Below are 12,889 nucleotides of genomic sequence, written 5' to 3' on the forward strand. Positions count from 1 at the left end.
GCTGTATCACAGTATGTATGGCCGTGGATGCTACAGGCACGACAACGTCTGCCCGCGATGAAAAGAATGAAACACTATTACAATTCAATCGAACTGATAACAAGAAAATAGGCTTTGCATGATTAGTACCCTTCAAAGTTCTTATGTTAGAAATAGGTTTGACATATAAATAATGTAAATATTGCATACTAAATCAACTTTAATCAACCGTTTATGTTTTTCTTGTGCGTTTGATACATGCCTTAGTGGCCCTCTCTCGCAGCACTGAAGACGCAGCGGTGTCGTGGGATTGACTTACCAGCACGGCAGCTACTAACTTTGTAGCGTAACTTTTGATTGGATGGAGATATCTTCGCGATTCTTTCACTGTTGTGTTTGTTTCACCGAGCTCTCTCCATAATAGATAATTTGATCAGAGAGTATGGAATGGTTACCGATACAGAAACCACGAAAGGAAATTTAGTGGTAAATTTTTAATGTTCACAGTCACTTAAAAATTGTTCTCGTATTCACTATAACGTCACTTTCATTTCTTAACTTGTCTAATTGTGAACAAAACAAGATCAGAATTTCTTAAATAGGTTGATATGTTCACTCGCTACAAGGCCCTGAAATGTATATAATCAAGCGCACAAGGCACGAGGCCCCAGCAGGGAGAGGTTGCATATTGCGCTAAATGTATTGTGATTGCATTTAGCTGAGACCATGCAATTCTAGTGACGTCGGAAATTCGAATGTATCATTTACAGTTTGCCAGAAACAGCCTGTGGTAAAACAGGCTGATTTTTTAACGCCAAATTTCCGTGTAAGCAGGCCTGCAGAGCGAGACGTCCCATCAAAACTGTCCATATATTACAATGGAAGGAATAATGAAGAAAAGCATCGCATTAGAGACAAATCACAACAGAATCTACAAATATTCCCTGTATCAGAACATGTATTTTTTGTCACAATGATTTTACAAACAGAAAAATATTACACATTAAACATCACATTCTATCAACAGTGATTCCAAAATTAAGGAGAACATGTTTAGAAAATTCTTCCCGAACCACATTTTTGGCTTCACCATTCTTTTTTTAAATCACGGGGTCTACCTTCATTTAAACATTAAACATTGTGGAATGAAATTGAGTGCATTATTTAATATTTAAGCATTACTAAATCATAACATTTACTGGTATATTCATAGAGTAACAAATGAATAAAATAAGATATTCAACAAAGTAGCCTACAGATTTCTGGAAAGGTAAAAAACAAATCAAACCATAAAAATATATACAAAAACAAGTATACAACTTCATAGCTTGATAACTTCTCAAGCAAATGAATGTATTGAAGTCTTACAATAACAAAAGTCTTTATAGGTCATTAGACTCCGTGTTGAAGATATGTGCCATGAGTCAATGCAATACATCAGCTGAAATTGGAGAAACATGTGTCCATAGTTGAGCGACTGTTTATTTAAAATACAAAACAACAATGTTATCAGCCTTGCATTAACTTTACCTTAATTCTTCTCTTGTGGGGATAGAAAAATGTTCACAGTCCAGCAGAATAACATGCTGTGTTAGACTTTCACAACCTCGTTACAACTTCAATAGAGATATTAGCATTCAACTACAAGTCAAAATTGAACTTTAGACTAATTGGGGCTGATAACCTTGATGTTTGGCCTCTTTAAACAATAATCACCATCTCATCAACAAATTAAATGAGTCCAAAATATTAATCAGTCAAATTATTAGCTAAATATAATATCTAGTTCTGTGTATGATATAAACAACAATTACAGGCAGGCCTACATATTAAAGAGCATTGACTCTGATTCATATATAGGTATTATAACAGCGTCAACATGTTACAATATGAAATATCAAGAATAACTTCTATCAAGAGTATGAAGCTGGGTAGCAGAAACAAGCCTGTCCATAACTCCTTCCTTGCTTCCTATATTTCACATATACAGCTGAATCACATTACTGTTATTATGGCTAGTGGCTTAACATTGCACAAACGCATCAAAGTTTTTGGCAATGCAAGGGTGGGAAGTGACTAGGATTAGAAAGGTAGCAGCTGTGGCCTTAATTAAGGTATAGCCCCAGCATTTGCATGGTGTGAAATTAAGAAACCACAGAAAACCATCTTCAGGGCTACCGATGGTGGGATTCGAACCCACCATCTCCCGAATGCAAGTCCACAGCTATGCGCCCCTAACTGCGTGGCCAACTCGATCAGTAATCACATTATTATGACCACCAGCAAGTATCCTAAGTAACCGTCCTTCGCAGAATGTACAGCAGCTAGACATGTTCGCAGTGACTCAGGTGCTAACAAGTTTCCACAGGTATCTAGAGCTACGCTGTCTGCAGTGCCTCTCACAACTGTTGAAGGATGCATGGCGGAGGACACAGACAGTACACAACAATCGAGGTGGTCCCGCAAATGTTCAATTGGATAGAAATTGGGCTGTTTAGGCACCACGGAAGAACTTTGAAGGCTTGATCATGCTTTTTCAGCCGTGGCAAGGTCATCTTCCCAAGCAAAGACAATCAAAGTACAGGTGGACGCGATTGCCAAGGATGGATTCATAAACAAATCAATCAAGTGTCTTCCACATGGATGATGGGACCTAGAGAATACCACGAGAACATTCCCCAGACCATAAAACTGGCCCTACCGCCTTGTGTCCATTCAACAATGGCTGCAGAGTATTGGTTCTCCAACGTTTCTCCCCGGAGACACTGATGTCCATCTGTTCTACGCAGTTGAAAACTCGACTCATTGAAGAAGGTTACCCGTCCCAAACAACAGCGGTTCAGTCACCATATTACTGAGCAAATTCCAGTCGTTTACGCTGATGCACCTGTGTTAGGATGGATGCAGTCACTGCCCAAAGTTATGACTAGTCATGCCAAGAAATTAATATGAAGACTATTCATCCCAAACTACTTAGTTCCATGTACCCACACTATTACGGTCCTCTGAAGAGAAGTCGCGTGGATGCGGGGTAAGAGGTGCGAGGGTTAAACATGGCTGCCGTGCATGTGCCTATTTAAAGTATCGAGGCCTGATAATAAACATCTGTTCCAACCGTGAGGACTCTAGCAAACTGAGGTGCTGTCAAGAAGTTTCAAAGTGGTAGTGCCATTGTACCTTTGTTACACATTTACCATATGTACTGCATAACGAGCAGGTTTTTTTTGCAAGCTGCTTTACATCACACTGACACAGATAGGTATGGCGACAATGGGATAGGAAAGGGCTAGGAATGGGAAGGAAGCGTCCGTGGCCTTAATTAAGGTACAGCTCCAGCATTTGCCTGGTGTGAAAATGGGAAACCAAGGAAAACCATCTTCAGGGCTGCCGACAGTGGGGTTTGAACCCACTATCTCCCGAATACTGGATACTGGCCGCACTTAAGCAACTGCAGCTATCGAGCTCGGTAATGAACAGTTTGATAATGGATATGCATTGATTCATTGATTGTCGGTCACGACTGATGTTTGTATCTTAAGAATGTAATATCTGTTACTTATGCTGTACCTACAAACTCCTGTGACTTCTCGTCAGACGCAGATAGTATTTGTGTGTCACGTTTTAAAAATATGTCCCAAATGTTTTTTTCAAAACGTTACATAACATTTCAGTACATCCAAAATTGATTTCTTCATAATTTTAGAGATCAGTAAAATTGTGCTTTCAAAAACTACAATTTTGCCATTATTTTTATATTCATAATAACGATCTACAACATGCTCAATTTGTCGGTCCTCTGCAGCATATTTTCTTTTCTTCCTCTTCACTCTGTAGCTCAGCCAGGTATTTAGTAAACAAAGGATGTTACTTCCCCCATTAGAAGATTTAGTCTATAAATGCCAGTCATCAATGGTATTAGTGGTCCTCAACAATCCCGCTACAACAGATTGATAACAGTTCCCCACTTCCAAAAGGAATAGAGGAGTCTGGTGACCACAACCTCTGCGGCAACCAAGTATACAGTTCTCCTCAAGGCGTTGAAATACTGGCTATAAATCACGTAAACAGTTTTGTCTCTGCAGCTGGAAGGCTTCTTTGATGTCTTTTCAATCATTATCTTGTTATATGATATGAAAGCTAGTGCTACAGCAGTGTGGAATTTGTCTCGTAACTCCACTTGTTCTTGTATGTAAAAATGTGCTAGACCTTAATGCACAAAATCTGTCTGAAATGAAAGTGGCAGCCAGCCAGCCAGCCAGCCAGCCAGCTTACACAGTGGGAAAACTTCTCTGATAGCATTTATTAAGGCGATTTCATAATCAGTAGAAATACGACTTGCTGCCATATCAACTGTTAATTGTTCAAGCCTTGTCAAATAAAAAACTTTGGAACATGTTCTTGTACATATTCTGGCTTTTATCTTCTGTGAGAGACATAACCAATGGAAACCATTCGCCGCACACATTCCCATGAATTATATATAACTGGCTCATGATATGTGGTGCAGTTTGAACGTGTCACCACAAATTCAATACAAAAATTTGAAGATTTCGTAACTAACTTTGATTCTTCATGAAATTCTAGAAGCACTGACATCCATTCTTGTTTGTATCTGGTATATCTGTCAGGCTTCCGAAATTTCTTGGATTTCGTGACAAGTGCCGACCAGTTTTACAAATTATTTGAGTCTTAGGAAGCTTCAGATAAGTCTGACTTCTTGTATCTGCCACATGCCGATTTATTATAGACTAGCTGAAGTACCCATCGTTGACGGGATAATTACTTAGAACGTCCATTCCTCATGTTGTTCCCCAGATTCTGAGGAGCATAATGTGGACATGCCTCTCCCTGTCAGCGACTTATGGCGTACCCACTTCCTTGCTCTCTGCGGTATATTGTAGTTTAATATTGTTTGCTATTATTGCTGATCTTGATTTGATCTCTTCCTTCCGGTATAAAAGAAAGCCCAAGCATTGGATTCCAATATTGTAGACCTTCACATCTAGTTTTCTTTTGACTGTGATACTAGGGCACCAAATGTAAATGGAGTCCTTCTTCCTCCTTTCATTATGTTCCTTCACAAACTTTTCTCATTTCTATAGTCTTTACAATTTTCCTCACTGTAACTAGCTGTAGTACCTGTTGGAGATGAGTAGCAACAGAAGAGACAAACACGCAACAATAATGGTCAATGTAATTTTATTGTTGATCAGTTTTTTGAACTTTCCATATTGTAGGCACTCATATTTAGTTTTCTTCCGACTCAGAGATATTAGTGCACCTAATGTAAAGAGAGTTCTTCCTTCTTTCACGACTCCCTATTGTCTTATTCTTCAAGTGAACGTTCTTTAACTATTTTTTCTATTTTTTTACAATCATCTTCATAATTTTCCTTGTTGATATGGACCGATGACCGCGCAGTTTTACACCTCAAGACAATCATGACAAAAACCATCGCTGCAGTTAACATGACGGAACATATTTCCATGTTAGCAATGCTCGGCGTTGACATGAACTAAGCAAGAATCTAAATTAATGAATTCTGTTATCACAGTTCGTACAGTAAAACTGTATAAATCATAAATGATAGGAAATTATATTTTCTATAACTTTCGTTATGTAGCATTTTTTGACAGAACCAATAACATAGGTATTTAAAAATTAAATTTTAAGCACCTTCCCCCAAACTAACATTTCATCCATTGTGAGAAAATTATTTATAGCCTAGCCTGGAGTGCCTCGTTCCCTGATTTTACTTACCGCTTTTCATTAAATTCTAGTCACCCATTTTCTTGTGGTTTGGCGTTGATATGGACTTGGCAACAAAAATGTAAAACTCTGCAGAGTAGGGTTAAGGAGGAGGATACACCACAATAGAGGAACATCTTAGTAAAACCCGGGTATTGTGTGCAGTATGCAAAATACTGATATTCAACTACCAAAGGCAATTTTGCAGTGAGGACTCAAACATGTTTTTGTTCTAGATGAAAACTAAGTAAACAGTAACCGCATATTCAGATGATGTTGGCAGAGCGAGGAAGTGGCAAACATTTGGGTTTCTTGAAATCCAGCTATGGACAGCTAGTTAGGTGAAAGGAATGAAGACCGGGCGAGTTGGCCGTGCGCTTAGAGGCACGCGACTGTGAGGTTGCATCCGGGAGATCGTGGGTTTGAATCCCACTGTCAGCAGCCCTGAAGATGGTTTTCTGTGGTTTCCCATTTTCACACCAGACAAATGCTGGGGCTGTACCTTAATTAAGGCCACGGCCGCTTCCTTCCCATTCCTAGGCCTTTCCTATACCATCGTTGCCATAAGACCTATCTGAGTCGGTACGACGTAAAGCCCGTAAGCAAAAAAAGGACTGAAGGGACCACTTCACCCTCTCTGAAAGTATGAAAATGATATCTATATTGAACCATTCAGTTCATGTTCAAATAGTCTGGATTTTAGCCTTAGATATTGGAATTGCATGATACCACCATGAAAGTCACTGTATAGCAGTTTATCATATAAGAGAGTATGGATTGAGCATTTCTCATGGGAACATAGCAGCAGTATCATTATGAAAATTCCAGAGACTCATAAAAGGAATTTATTACCCAAGCGAAGCTTCTTTATTAATAGTGTTGGACACGCACCACTTCATGAATCCCGCGGGCTGATTGTGCTTTGGAGGGAAGAAGAAATTAATTTAATATCTCCGGCTACAGAAGAGATGCACGGGATTTGATAGGAGAATTGCAACCTGCATAATTTCCTGTAAATTTTGATATGCGGCACAGCTATAATTATAAGTGCATACATTAAGCGAGATACTTGTCACTCTTTGTGCGGGAGAAGCTTCCAGTCGCGGGCGTGGGTAATACAGACGTCATCGTCGCCAAAAGACCTATCTGTGTCGGTGCGACGTAAAACAAATAGCAAAAAAAAAATTTAAAAAAATATAAAATATACAGACTTCCCACACTGCAGCATGCTAACGCCATCACAAGCCTGATTATAAATACACGACCGCCGAGCGCGTCAGATTCATTCATTGACTGTAAGGCTGCCAGAACGAGGTCATTACGCTGTGAGTTGGCATACAGAGGAGCGTCTTTATCTTCGAGCTGCATACGCCTAGCACAATTGAATCTGGGGAAAAGTAAGTAATCAACATGGATAATTAAGCTGAATTATTGAAATTACATGCGCTGATCTGCTGTCATGAGAGGATGTGCTGCTAATAATTAGACTGTTTGACTAGTAGCTTCATATTACTTGAGGTTCACATTGTAACAAACGAACTACACGTATTAGTGTAGGCTCAGGTTATCGACTGTGTCAGAAAGTTCGGTCAGTGTGAAAGTCTAACACGAAACTGTTATGTCTTATGAAGGGAACATTTATGTATCAAGTCTATACTCTGAAAGTGACTTGGTCAAACGACCGCATGAGGTATGGTGGTAGTGGAAACAGGCATCGAATACGGACTGTGTGTAATAGACATTTCTTTACAGTTTTCCCTACATCAACCCAGTACGAGATACTGCCCATTTATATTGGGGGAGCGGTAACGGGAGCTGAAGAAGACAAGGAGTCTTCATGACATCGGGAGTCGACCCAGGAACATCAGGCGCACCTACTCATCACGACACCGAAGGGGAAATCCTCCAACCACTCGAGAAGCTGCAGGAAATGTTGTCGCCAGCCAGAATGTCTCCAGTCATCAGCCCATATATGCCACCAGCATCGAAGCCTGTCATGATGCAGTAACTCCATCTGTCCAATGAGGGGCCGTTCCGATATGTTCACCGATCAAATTTCAGGTCAGAGCTTTCCAATTTATAAGAAGCATGCAATGTTAAACTCCACAGGATAGGAACAAGGTTGGCCGTCAGCCAACATGTAAATTATGTTAGGGTAGATCGTTGTGTACAGTATAGCTATGCCCAGGACTCGAACTCAGTTAAATTTATTGTAGGTTGCATGTCGTTTATTCCTTGTTAGTGTGATAACTTTTCCATACGGTATTATTATGATTGAGTACTTGTTGTCTATATTTCTCATGTCGGACCATCATGATCATTATGGCGATGTAAGGCAGGCAGATATTGTTGATAGAGCAGTGTCAGGTACATATCTTTGAGGTCTTATGTAATTCATTGGAGATTGTGACTTATCCCTTAAAACTTACTCAGGTTAACGTGTCAGGGGGTGCGTGTCATCATGTTTGAGATATATGAGCATTATGTAATTAGCTGACTGTGCAAATTGATGTAGAGAAAGCCTTAGCACAGATCAATAATGTGTTAAATGAGTTTGATATGCCTTGTAATGGCCAAGTAGTGATAGCGCAGTGGATTGCACCTTTGTACAGTAATGGATAAGCCCAGTGGAGGTAGCAGCGAGATTATGTTGTATTGATAATGAAATAGATACGATGGCATGTAGCCCATGCATAATTACGAGAGCGCTAGTGGGCCAGTGAAAGCAAAATTCTCCCTGCAGTCAGCTGGAAGCTATTTTTAGAGAATAAAGTATGGCCGGCTCCTGTCACGTGCCGAGAGCGAGTAAGGGAAGGAAGGTGTATGATGTCACGACCCAGGAATGCGGCAGTAAAGGCAGAATGCTGTCTGTCAAGTGTTTTTAGGGAGACAATGACCTTATTGTTACGGTACTAGTAGAGATTGCATTTCCGTTCGTATTTGTCACTTTATACGACTAGCCCTTTATTTGTTGGTCATAGGACGGCACAGTTGAGTTCCTGTTATTTTAATGTTTATGTTAGGTGCCTTGCTCTTAGCTGGCCCAGAGATCGATGCTCTGTCAGAGCACTGTATAGTGTGTGTCTATATTAGTCCGGTAGAGGGTTCTGAGTACTGTGGCATAGAATAAAGAGGAGTAGGAGGATGCTGTTAGACTAGTATTTGCACAGATATCCATTTCATACTCCATTACTTACCCTATTGTTACATGCTTGTTACAGCAATGAAGTTACGTGAAGGTGTTTTCTCGACCGCTATGTTGAACTGGTTATCGACGGCTCCATATTTTATTAATCCCATGTATCTTTGGACAGCTCTTATATTTGTATTTCATCAATATTGATTTTACTGTAATAAACCCCTTATTGTAAAACTTTGAATGCAGCAAAGTTTTCAGTTATTTTTAGTTGGATCTACTCTTTACCTTGCACTTTTTGGTATCCTCTTTATTTATCTAATTAGACCCTTGTTTATACCCATATCCCCTGAATCATGTTCTCCTGAGCTACTGAGAGTGGATACGCATCGCAAGGTAAGCTATGTGCCATGAATACCCACTTTGGTGGACTATTGGTCACTATAATGCACTTGGTTCGATCTCGGCGCTTGCCTGATGGGGACCAGGGCATAATAGGGCACAATATATATAAAATTGGATGTTGGTATGTTTGAAGCTAATAGACTCAAAAACTACTGGACTGATTTCGCTGAAATATAAAAATAAGGGAAGATAAGCAAACCGCAAGACAAGTCCGATCAGTGGGTTGCCTACCCAACAGTATGTGAAGATTATGATGTGTTCCTTAAAACTTATTTCTGCTTTTATCAAATAGTATGGGGGCAGGACACCCCTCCCAGCCCAAGGAGAGAGGATGAAATGTAAAAGTAATTGAAAGCGACCGATATTAGTGTCGTATCCTTAGTTTGCGGGATCACTGGGATGAACTATGACACTCAAAATGTTGTTTAAGTCAAGTTTTTCCCAAATAGCACCCCTAGGGGTGTATTTGAAAGGGGGGTGAAATATTAACATAGAGTCCATAGCTTTCGGGGTCGCTGAGATAAATAACCTGAGCTCAAAAATGCTCCCAAATCAGTTATGAAATTCCATTCTAATAGTAATCACCTAGGTAGGGCCTATGTCCCTAGAGCCCATGACAAGTGCACATCTTGCACTCCTTGAAGAACGTCTTGTTACTTATAATACTCAAACATATATTTCAAATTTTGGTTTGCAAGGTCATCCACATTATTTCTGTACATGATCACAATGCCTCTGAATTCACTGCTAGAACAATGTCTGTTTTTTTGGGTAGAAAGGATCAGAGCTATTTGTACCCTTGTCCTCTTTCCCTCTCATTCTATACCTGGCTTGCTTGGATTGGAGATGGGACGTGACAACCTGGTTTCCATTAGTTTCTCTCCATTAAGACGACTTTAACCAGTTTGTTGCTATGGCAACCATGTCATATTTCCTCAAGAATGTTTTCCTTGAAAAGCCATACAACTGAGTGAAGAGACAGTTTCACAAACCACTCGTTGCATTATTCCTTTCTTAATCCTCTACATTACTTGTAGGTGAAGGCCACCTTGTCCTCCCACAACTTTTCTGTTTTATTCTTGGTTCAATTGCTGGCCAGTTTCATTGAAATTTCTGTATTGTGTATGGGTTCTTGAGAGACTATAGTGAGTTATAATTGCAACGTGCTGCACATAGTTCGTAAATGATATGTGACAGAATATTATGAATGCAGTTAATGGCATGGCGAGTGTTTTGTACACCAGAAACACAATATCACAAGAACGCCTCATGGCGTTTGCTAGTACCATCATCCACTTTGAACTGATCAAGAAACAGCTGTTTTACTGTATGAGAGCTTTATGGATGGCCTTGCTGCTGTCAAGGTTAGGAGGATTGATTTAGTACATAAACAATACGGAAGTTATACATTCTGGAAAATTTATTGGCATATGTAATCTGAAGGATGGTTCGGCTGTTCCATCGTACTAGACGAAATGTATTTGCATGTTCAATTGTGGCTGTAATCTAGGAGAAGGTATCAGCTTTCATTTAAGAGTGATTCTAAGTTTCATTCTGCCGGGCTGAGTGGCTCAGATGGTTGAGGCGCTGGCCTTCTGACCCCAACTTGGCAGGTTCGATCCTGGCTCAGTCCGGTGGTATTTGAAGGTGCTCAAATACGTCAGCCTCGTGTCGGTAGATTTACTGGCACGTAAAAGAACTCCTGTGGGACTAAATTCCGGCACCTCGGCGTCTCCAAAAACCGTAAAAGAGTAGTTAGTGGGACGTAAAGCAAATAGCATTATTTTCATTCTGACAAAGTGCATTTTTCCTACGCGTATTGGCAAGAAATGGTGTTCATTCAGTCTTGTGGTGTCAATATCGAGATGATATGGAATAGGTTTGGGCACTATGTCCCTGTTTCGTCACACTGTACCAGTGCACAATTACGTTCCGCTGTTTCAGAACACCGAGTGTCAATTGTTCTGAAACATTCTTAAGCGAGACCGAGACAGTGACTCGCTGTCCCGTCGGAAACGCCACTATGCAACGCCTACTAGCTGACTGTTTATACCGGCTGTGTGCCGCCCTGTGCCGGAGTGTTCCGTCACATACTCTTTGTTCTGTGAGTTCCGTTGCACCGGCAACGTAATGTGTTCTGTTTTATTTTCATCTGTTTTGTAAGTGTTTTCATTGAAGCCTGCGAAAAAACTGTAAACTTTGCATAATGTCGCATCGGAGTCCTGTTCAGGACTTTCTTACTAGAATAAAACCGGACAGAGTGAAATGTGATTTATGTTCTTCTATTTTGTCTGCAAAGGGATCTTCAACCAGCACAATGACAAGGCATTTCAAACTTAAACATCCTACAGTTTTTATTTTTGTGTTCTACTTGTATACAGTATTGTGTTTAAGTTTTATTTTCATGTTTTGCTTGTATAGTTTTATTTTTAATCTCCTGTCCCGCTTAATTTTTATCTTCGTGTTTTGCTTGTATGGGTTAATTTTTATTTTCGTGTTCCGCTTGTACATTGTGTACTTAAATAGGGTACTGACGAATCTTTCTTCAACTGTGCGAGTATATTTTTAATTGGTGAAAATAACATTGTGACATTTCTAAACACATGTACTGCCAGTGTAATTGTGATAGGTGTATTTCAGAATGAATGAAAACATTCTTATCCTAAAAACAACATTTAGACATGATTTTTTGGGTGCGTATTTCATCCAGAGTTCCGACTGCTTTTTCACATTCCGTGAAGTTTTATCCTGGCCCTAATTACTCACAATACAGGCCAATACATTCAACTGGTGAAAATATCCTTGGATTAGTTACTTTTAAACACCTGTACTTCCATTGTAACCATGTTATGCGTATTTCATATAGACCGAAAAGAATCTTAACCGAAAAGCAGCCTTTAAACGTAATTGTTGGGCGCAAATTTCAGTATTCCGACTGTTCCTTCACGTTCCGTGTAGCTTTACGCTGGCCGTAACTACACACAGCACGTCTGGTACAGCAGCACTTTCCCGCTAACGCAGAGCATGTCACACTGTACTTTTAAAACACCTTTACTGCCACTGTAACCGTGTTATGTGTATTTCATATTGACCGAAAAAATCTTAACAGGAAAGCAGCCTTTAAACGTGATTATTTACAAAGCAGGCACCACCACATATGACCATTATGGGCAAAGGATTAGTGCAGGGAAGAAACCGACTGTTCTGGTCTACCCAACCCTAATATGGAAGGGTAGCATTCCTGGATACAATACCAGGCATATATGGTATTAGGCGCTGTTAGGCTGCTACTGCCGATCATCGTTACCATTATCATAACAACAATAAATTAAATTTTGAGTGGTTACTGCTAGCTTGGTGTAGCTCTTGTAAAGCAGACCTCTCCCCAATGAAGGTGGATCTGCATCTGCCATAATGGGTAACTGCGTGTTACTGTGGAAAAGGTAGTGTTGTGTGTGGTGTATGAATTACAAAGATGTCCTTGAATTGAAAATAAAACATATTAAAAATTCCCGACCTGGCCAGGAATTGAACCAGGGACGCTCTGAACCGAAGGTCTCAATGATGACCATTCAGCCCAGGAGCTGGACATACTAACAAAAATACTGAAATAATTTAGCT

General features: G+C 40.0%; 1 protein-coding gene across 1 annotated transcript in view; it reads right to left on the bottom strand.

Annotated features, from left to right (window-relative positions):
* Positions 1-926: 926 nt before the first annotated feature.
* Positions 927-12,889, bottom strand: part of LOC136856783 (interleukin-1 receptor-associated kinase 1-binding protein 1) — a 70,388-nt gene continuing 58,425 nt past the window's right edge. Inside the window, exon 4 of the mRNA XM_067134892.2 lies at positions 927-1,420. The gene's annotated coding sequence lies outside the window, so the exon portion shown is untranslated. The remainder of the gene's footprint in view (positions 1,421-12,889) is intronic.

The sequence above is a fragment of the Anabrus simplex genome, chromosome 1 (assembly GCF_040414725.1).
Source record: "Anabrus simplex isolate iqAnaSimp1 chromosome 1, ASM4041472v1, whole genome shotgun sequence".
Taxonomy (NCBI): Eukaryota; Metazoa; Arthropoda; class Insecta; order Orthoptera; family Tettigoniidae; genus Anabrus; species Anabrus simplex.